Source organism: Kogia breviceps, chromosome 8 (assembly GCF_026419965.1).
Source record: "Kogia breviceps isolate mKogBre1 chromosome 8, mKogBre1 haplotype 1, whole genome shotgun sequence".
Lineage (NCBI taxonomy): Eukaryota > Metazoa > Chordata > Mammalia > Artiodactyla > Physeteridae > Kogia > Kogia breviceps.
The window spans coordinates 100,923,788-100,933,196 of record NC_081317.1 but is presented as its reverse complement, the minus strand read 5'-3'; the positions used below and the strand labels follow the sequence as shown (position 1 = coordinate 100,933,196).

The 9,409-nt window shown below is 38.5% G+C and overlaps 1 pseudogene; it reads right to left on the bottom strand.

Annotated features, from left to right (window-relative positions):
* Positions 1-1,083: 1,083 nt before the first annotated feature.
* Positions 1,084-1,456, bottom strand: LOC131760862 (GTP-binding nuclear protein Ran-like; annotated as a pseudogene).
* Between the last annotated feature and the right edge of the window lie 7,953 nt (positions 1,457-9,409).

Below are 9,409 nucleotides of genomic sequence, written 5' to 3'. Positions count from 1 at the left end.
GTGCTTTCAGCCTCATAGAACAAAAAACACAACTCAAACTGGCCTAAATAATAACTGAAAATCCAAGATAGGATGGCTTTCAGAGTTGGTTGATCTGGTTGCCTCATGAATGGAGGGTAGCTACCTTCACTTAGGGGTACCTACTTCCTTATTCATGACTAATGGAGACAGAGAGTTACTACCAGACACCTTTCCAGTATAATAAGAAGAAACATTCTCATATCACCCTCACAAATCTTTCCTGCTGCTTCAATGATCATTCTTGAGTCTGTCACTCAGGAGGAGATTTACTCTGATTGGCGTATGCCAATAAGAGTCTGTTCCTAATGCTGGAGGTGAGGCCTGTGCCTTCTAAATCATATAAGCTAAATGGATATCTAGAAACTTGAATATCAGATTTCTCTTGGGAAAAATAGAGGGATTTGTGAATTCTGGGTAGGCAACTAACTATACATTTTTAAAAGGATGGCTTTTTAGATTTGGGGGTTTTACAATGATGTTTTAGAGAGTAGTTCTTTTTCCTTTATCTTACTTGGCATGCAACAGTCCATTTCAGTTTGAAGTTGTATGTTTTCTTTCAGCTACAAAATTTTTCATATGTTATTTCTTTGATAATTTCTCTTCCACGATTTTTCTCTGTCTAGTCTTTAGGTCAGTTATCTCATTTGTCTTTGTGAAGTAATGACAGCCTCTACTGAATCCCAAGTTTGTTTGTTTGTTTGTTTTTAGATATTTCATATACAACTTGATTCTGATTCTAAATGAAAAAGAAGGGAAATGACAGTAACAAACAAGATTTCACCACTGAACATTGTGATGTGACTGTAGCAGTCTTATATCTGAAACTCAAGAAGGAAACAGCTGTGTTCCAAAACAGCTAAATATGCAGGTCCGAAAAAATGAAAGCATTTTGTTGAACTGCCACATTCACTCCAAAGCCCATTGATCTCCTTCAGCAACCCAAAGATTAAGCACACGTTCTGCTTAGCTATATAATAAAGTGGCAAACATGCTGCACTACTGACGTCACAGGACAGTTGCCTATAAACTAGACTTCTGATGCTGGGCTCCAGCTTCATTTTCTCACAGGTCATCATCTTCATCCAAGAGAGCAGTTGTCTGAAAAACCTCTAGTGCATGTTCACACTGCACTGCCAAGGCTGGGTCCGTGACCACCTCTGGTGGGTCAAGAGCAGGCATGGTGATGAACTCCAAGTTAGGGTCTTTGATCAGTTTCAGAAGGAGGGCTTTTCAAAGTTGTAGTTACTTTTGGTGGAAATGCCATAGTGCTGAGGATTCTTCTTTTGGTGGAAGACAATTGATTTTGCTTTAACTTTTCTGTCCTTAACATTCATTTTGTTGTCACACAACACAGTGGCGATGGTTTCACATACGCATACCAGATCTCTATGCCCATGAGGCACATTCTTGTAACTCTTGATGTTACATCAAACATCATAATGATACACTGAGCTTGGATATAATAGCCATCTCTCAGTCTACCAAATTTCTCCTGACCAGCTGTATTCCCTACATTGAACTTAATAGGTCCTCTGTTGGTATGGAACACAATGGGATGGGCCTCAACACCCAAGGTAGCTATATACTTCTCAAATTCACCAGTGAGATGACATTCCTCAAATGTAGTTTTTCCACTACTGCCATCACCAACCAATACATGTTTGAACTGAACTTGGGGTTCTCCTTGGGCAGCCTTCCTGATGTTACTTCCAGAAGCGTCTCCACACCCGTCTGACTGAGGGCTCTGAATCCCAAGTTTTGATCCTTAGTTTCAATAAATGTATTCATCTTTTCATTAACTTACTCATTGAATTATTTATCGAAACTTTATTAAATATTATAAAACAAGCACTGAGCTATGTGGTAAGGATACAAATATAAGTAAGATATTTTCCCTGGTCTTAAAGGACACCTGCCTAGTGGGGAAGATACACTGATGTATACAGTGCTGTAGCTGAAATATGCGCAGAATAGAATTGGAGTCCAAAGAGGAAATAGACTATTTAATTGGATAGCGGACAGAAAAGACTTCATAGAGAAGGTGATACTTAAGCTGCATCTTGAAAGATGAGCAAATACTCACCAGGTCAGTGGTGGGCAAGGGGTAAGGGTTTTCCAGGCAGGAGAAGAAAAGTAGCATGATGTTCTCAGAGAAATTTCAAGAAGTTTGAAAGGGATTGATTGTAGAACTGTGGTATAGAATAAGAAGGGAGAAGTAAGTAGGACCCAAACCATGGAGGACCTTATATGCCAAACCACAGAGTTTGGACTTTATCCTGTAGGTAAAAGGGTTTTTTTTTTTTGCTGTACCCGGGCCTCTCACTGTTGTGGCCTCACCCGTTGCGGAGCACAGGCACCGGACGCACAGGCTCAGCGGCCATGGCTCACGGGCCCAGCCGCTCCGCGGCATGTGGGATCTTCCCAGACCGGGGCACGAACCCGTGTCCCCGGCATTGGCAGGCGGACTCTCAACCACTGCGCCACCAGGGAAGTCCTAAAAGGGTTTTAATTAGCAGAATGGTATGGTCATAATTATGTGCTCAGATACACCACACTGGTTATGATGCAGAAAGTGGATGGAGACATTAGAGCCTGGGAAACCAGTTACATTGCTATCATTACATATCAAGTGAGGGAGGATGATTACATGATCTTATAGATCAGAATATGTCACCCCAAAATATGCCACTCTGGCATAATGATTATTTTGAGGTGAAAGCAATTGAGAAAAAGAGCACAGGACGAGCTCTCTACCTCCCCACTATGTACCTGAAAGCAAGATAACAAATTCCCTTTGTGATGTCCTCCTTCCCCTTTACATACCAGGGAGAGAATAGCAATCTTATCACCAGAGATGAGATGGCGCTGAGAGTCTACTAATTTGTCATTATCCACTTTTAGCTTCCCATATATTTGCCTTTCTACAATTTGCCACCCCTAGAAGCTTAAAGTTCCTTTTCTTCATCTTGTCCCTTCTCTTTAACTGTATCCTCCTTCATGCAAATGATACCAAAGCCTCCAGGATTAGCCATTTCTTTGGAATTATTCTCTTCTTTCTATGAAGACCTCCACACCCTGCTCCATGCCACATAAAAATTTTATCATCAGATAAATGTGTATGCCTTTTTTGCTGTTACTCTTTCACTTGTCAGTTTATTTCATACATCCAGCTGGAGAATCTAAGAGAGTAGAGGAGAAATTTCTTCCCCTCCAGTCTGAAGTCATAGAAAAAAGGATGAAGAAATATGAATGACGTGATAGAGGTTGCATTAATGAAGCTTGACTAGATGTGAATGAGGGGATGGAGTAAAGAACTACCCAGAGTGACAGTTGAGTTTCTGGATGGGTAAATAGCTGGGCATTGATGCCATCCACTGAAGTATCAAACATAGCAGGAAGAGCAACAAAACATTTCGAGAGAAGATAATGTGGTTTTCATACCGGACAGGGTTCTTGGCTTTCCCCAATAAATAGAAATTGACTAGAGGCCAGAAAAGAAATTCAGGCAAGTTTTATTGGGGCCCCTGCTGCAGCAGTGGAGAGAGAAAAAAGTAAAAGGTTCTTGCTCTCTCCCTGAGACGTAGCAAGCTCTTTCCTAATATGGGGTGAGGGTAGGGGTGTGTCCAGGAGTAGGGCCAGAGAGGCGGCTTAGGTATTTTCCCACCCTTTTTTTGTTTTTCAACATCTTTATTGTAGAATAATTGTTTTACAAAGGTGTGTTACTTTTTGCTTTATAACAAAGTGAATCAGCTACACATATACATATATCTCCATATCTCCTCCCTCTCGCGCATGTCTCCCTCCCATCCTCCCTATCCCACCCCTCTAGGTGGTCACAAAGCACCAAGCTGATCTTCCTGTGCTATGCAGCTGCTTCCCACTAGCTATCCACCCTACGTTTGGTAGTGTATATATGTCCATGCCACTCTCTCACTTTGTCCCAACTTACCATTCCCACTCCCCCTATCCTCAAGTCCATTCTCTACGTCTGCATCTTTATTCCTGTCCTGCCCCTAAGTTCTTCAGAACAACTTATCTATTTATTTATTTATTTAGACTCCATACATATGTGTTAGCATACAGTATTTGTTTTTCTCTTTCTGACTTACTTCATTCTGTATGACAGACTCTAGGTCCATCCAGCTTACTACAAATAACACAATCTCGTTTCTTTTTATGGCTGAGTAATATTCCATTGTAAATAGAGCTACAATGAACATTGTGGTACATTACTCTTTTTGAATTATGGGTTTTTCAGGGTATATGCCCAGTAGTGGGATTGCTGGGTCATATGGTAGTTCTATTTTTAGATTTTAAGGAACCTCTATACTGTTCACCATAGTGGCTGTATCAGTCTACATTCCCACCAACAGTGTAAGAGGGTTCCCTTTTTCCAGATCCTCTCCAGTATTTATTATCTGTAGATTTTTTAATGATGGCCACTCTGACTGGTGTGAGGTGATACCTCATTGTATTTTAGATTTGCATTTCTTTAGTGATTAGTGATGTTGAGCATCCTTTCATGTGTTTGTTGGCAATCTGTATACCTGCTTTGGAGAAATGTCTATGTAGGTCTTCTGCCCATTTCTGGATTGGGTTGTTTGTTTTTTTGATATTGAGTTGTATGAGCTGCTGGTAAATTTTGGAGATTAATCCTCTGTCAGTTGCTTCATTTGCAAATATTTTCTCCCATTCTAGGGGTTGTCTTTTCACCTTGTTTATGGTTTCCTTTGCTGTGCAAATCTTTTACGTTTCATTAGGTCCCATTTGTTTGTTTTTGTTTTTATTTCCATTTCTCTAGGAGGTGGGTCAAAAAGGATCTTGCTGTGATTTATGTCATAAAGTGTTCTGCCTATGTTTTCCTCTAAGAGTTTGATAGTGTCTGGCCTTACATTTAGGTCTTTAATCCATTTTGAGTTTATTTTTGTGTAAGGTGTTAGGGAGTGTTCTAATTTCATTTTTTTACATGTAGCTGTCCAGTTTTCCCAGCACCACTTATTGAAGAGGCTGTCTTTTCTCCTTTGTATATTCTTGCCTCCTTTATAAAAAATAAATTGACCATATTGCGTGGGTTTATCTCTAGACCTTCTATCCTGTTTCATTGATCTATATTTCTGTTTTGGGGCCAGTACCATACTGTCTTGATTACTGAAGGTTTGTCATATAGTCTGAATCAGGGAGCCTGATTCCTCCAGCTCCATCTTTCTTTCTCAAGATTGCTTTGGCTATTCAGGGTCTTTTGTGTCTCCATACAAATTTTAAGATTTTTTGTTCTAGTTCTGTAAAAAGTGCCAATGATAATTTGATAGGAATTGCATTGAATCTGTAGATTGCTTTGGGTAGTATAGTCATTGTCACAGTATTGATTCTTCCAATCCAAGAACATGGTATATCTCTCCATCTGTTTGTATCATCTTTAATGTCTTTCATCAGTGTCTTATAGTTTTCTGCATACATGTCTTTTTTCTCCTTAGGTAGGTTTATTCCTAGGTATGTTATTCTTTTTGTTGCATTGGTAAATGGGATTGTTTCCTTAATTTCTCTTTCAGATTTTTCATTAGTGTATAGGAATGCAAGATGTTTCTGTGCATTAATTTTGTATCCTGCTACTTGACCAAATTCATTGATTAGCTCTAGTAGTTTTCTAATAGCATCATTAGGATTCTCTATGTATAGTATCATGTTATCTGCAAACAGTGACAGCTTTACTTCTTTTCTGATTTTGGATTCCTTTTATTTCTTTTTCTTCTCTGATTGCTGAGGCTAAAACTTGCCAAACTATGTTGAATAATAGTGGTGAGAGTGGACAACCTTGTCTTGTTCCTGATCTTAGAGGAAATGGTTTCAGTTTTTCACCCTTGAGAACGATGTTGGCTGTGGGTTTGTCATATATGGCCTTTATTATGTTGAGGTCAGTTCCCTCTATGCCTACTTTCTGGAGGATTTTTACCATAAATAGGTGTTGAATTTTGTCGAAAGCTTTTTCTTCATCTATTGAGATGATCATATGGTTTTTCTCCTTCAGTTTGTTAATATGGTATATCACATTAATTGGTTTGCATATATTGAAGAATCCTTGCATTCCTGGAATAAACCCCACTTGATTAAGCATATGATCCTTTTATTGTGCTGTTGGATTCTGTTTGCTAGTATTTTGTTGAAGATTTTTGCATCTATGTTCATCAGTGATATTGGCCTGTAGTTTTCTTTTTTTGCGACATCTTTGTCTGGTTTTGGTATCAGGGTGATGGTGGCCTCATAGAATGAGTTTGGGAGTGTTCCTCCCTCTGCTATGTTTTGGAAGAGTTTGAGAAGGATAGGTGTTAGCTCCTCTCTAAATGTTTGATAAAATTCACCTTGAAGCCATCTGGTCCTGGGATTTTCTTTGTTAGAAGATTTTTAATCACAGTTTCAATTTCAGTGCTTGTGATTTGTCTGTTTATATTTTCTATTTCTTCCTGGTTCAGTCTTAGAAAGTTACAGTTTTCTAAGAATTCGTCCATTTCATCCAGGTTGTCCATTTTATTGGCATATAGCTGCTTGTAGCAATCTCTCATAATCCTTTGTATTTCTGTGGTGTCAGTTGCTACTTCTTTTTCATTTCTAATTCTATGGATTTGAGTCTTCTCCCTCTTTTTCTTGATGAGTCTGGCTAATGGTTTATCAATTTTGTTTATCTTCTCAAGGAGCCAACTTTTAGTATTATTTATCTTTGCTATTGTTTCCTTCATTTCTTTTTCATTTATTTCTGATCTGATCTTTATGATTTCTTTCCTTCTGCTAACTTTGGGGTATTTTTGTTCTTTCTCTAATTGCTTTAGGTGTAATGTTTGGTTGTTTTTTTCAGATGTTTATTGTTTCTTGAGGTAGGATTGTATTGCTATAAACCTCTTAGAACTGGTTTTGCTGCACCCCATAGGTTTTGGGTTGCTGTGTTTTCATTGTCATTTGTTTCTAGGTATTTTTTTAATTTCCTCTGATTTCTACAGTGATCTCTTGGTTATTTAGTAACATATTTTTTAGCCTACATGTGTTTGTGATTTTCACATTTCTTTTCCAAGTAATTAATTTCTAATCTCATAGTGTTGTGGTCAGAAAAGATGCTTGATATGATTTCAATTGATTTGTGACCCAAGATGTGATCTATCTTGGAGAATGTTCTGTGTGCACTTGAGAAGAAAGTGTTATTTGCTGTTTTTGGATTGAAAGTCCTATAAATATTAATTAAATCTATCTGGTCTATTGTGTCATTTAAAGCTTGTGTTTCCTTATTAATTTTCTGTTTGAATGATCTGTCCATTGGTGTAAGTGACATGTTAAAGTCACCCACTATTATTGTCTTACTCTCGATTTCCTCTTTTGTAGCTGTTAGCAGTTGCCTTATGTATTGCGGTGCTCCTATGTTGGGTTCATATATATTTATAATAGTTATACCTTCTTCTTGGATTGATCCCTTGATCATTACATAGTGTCCTTCCTTGTCTCTTGTAACATTCTTTATTTTAAAGTCTATTTTATCTGATATGAGAATTGCTACTCCAGCTTTCTTTTGATTTCCATTTGCATGGAAAATCTTTTTCCATCCCCTCACTTTCAGTCTGCATGTGTCCCTAGGTCTGAAGTGGGTCTCTTGTAGACAACATATTTATGGGTCTTGTTTTTCTATCCATTCAGCCAGTCTATGTGTTTTGGTTGGAGCATTTAATCCATTTACATTTAAGGTAATTATCGACGTGTATGTTCCTATGACCATTTTCTTAATTTTGGGGGGTTTGTTTTTGTACGTCCTTTTCTTCTCTTGTGTTTCCCACTTAGAGAAGCTCCTTTAGCATTTGCTGTAGAGCTGGTTTGGTCGTGCTGAATTCTCTTAGCTTTTGCTTGCCTGTAAAGATTTTAATTTCTCCATTAAATTTGAATGAGATCCTTGCTGGGTAGACTAATCGTAGTTGTAGGTTTTTCCCTTTCATCACTGTAAATATGTCCTGCCACTCTCTTCTGGCTTGCAGAGTTTCTGCTGAAAGATCAGCTGTTAAGCTTATGGGGATTCCCTTGTATGTTATTTGTTGTTTTTCCCATACTGCTTTTAATATTTTTTCTTTGTATTTAATTTTTGGTAGTTTGATTAAAATGTGTCTTGCCATGTTTCTCCTTGGATTTATCCTGTATGGGACTCTCTGCACTTCCTGGACTTGACGATTTCTTTTCCCATATTAGGGAAGATTTCAACTATAATCTCTTCTCAGTCCCTTTCTTTTTCTCTTCTTCTTCTCAGACCTCTATAATTCAGAAGTTGTTGCGTTTAATGTTGTCCCAGAAGTTTCTAAGACTGTCCTCAATTCTTTTCGTTCTTTCTTCTTTATTCTGCTCTGCAGTAGTTATTTCCACTATTTTATCTTCCAGGTCACTTATCCGTTCTTTTGCCTCAGTTCTTCTGCTATTGATTCCTTCTAGAGAATTTTTAATTTCATTTATTGTGTTGTTCATCATTGTTTGTTTGCTCCTTAGTTCTTCTAGGTCCTTGTTAAACACTTCTTATATTTTCTCCATTCTATTTCCAAGATTTTGGACCATCTTTACTATCATTACTCTGAATTTTTTTTCAGGTAGACTGCCTATTTCATCTTCATTTGTTTGGCCTGGTGGGTTTTTACCTTGCTCCTTCATCTGCTGTGTGTTTCTCTGTCTTCTCATTTTGCTTAACTTCCTGTATTTGGCATCTCCTTTTCTCAGGGTGCAGGTTCGTAGTTCTCGTTGTTTTTGTGGTCTGCAACCAGTGTCTATGGTTGGTTCAGTGTCTTGTGTAGGCTTCCTGTTGGAGGGGGCTGGTGCCTGTGCTCTGTTGGGTGAGGCTGGATCTTGTCTTTCTGGTCAGCAGGAACACATCCAATAGTGTGTTTGGGGGTAACTGTGACCCTATTATGATTCTAGTCAGTTTCTCTGTTAATGGGTGGTGTTGTGTTCTTATCTTGCTAGTTGCTTGGCATAGATTGTCCAGCACTGTAGCTTGTTGGTCATTGAGTGAAGTATTCTTACAGGAGAAAAGTACAAATAGACATAGACAAGAGAGGAAGGCCATGTGAAGTGGGAGACAGAGATTGGAGTAATGTGTCTACAATCCAAGGAACATCAAAGATTGCTGGCTACCACTGGAAGCTAAAAGAAAAGCATGTAATGGATTCTTCCTCAGAACCTCCAGAAGGGACCAACCCCATAGTCACCTTCATTTCAGACTTCTAGTCTCCCGGAATGTGAGAATAAATTTCTCTTTTTTTAAGCTGCCTGGTACTTTTTCCTGGTAATGTTAGGGGAGCCACTGACCGAAACCATGTGTCCTGGTCAGACATGATAGTAACCACTTGCATGAGTTATCTTTCAACAGGAGGTCCTT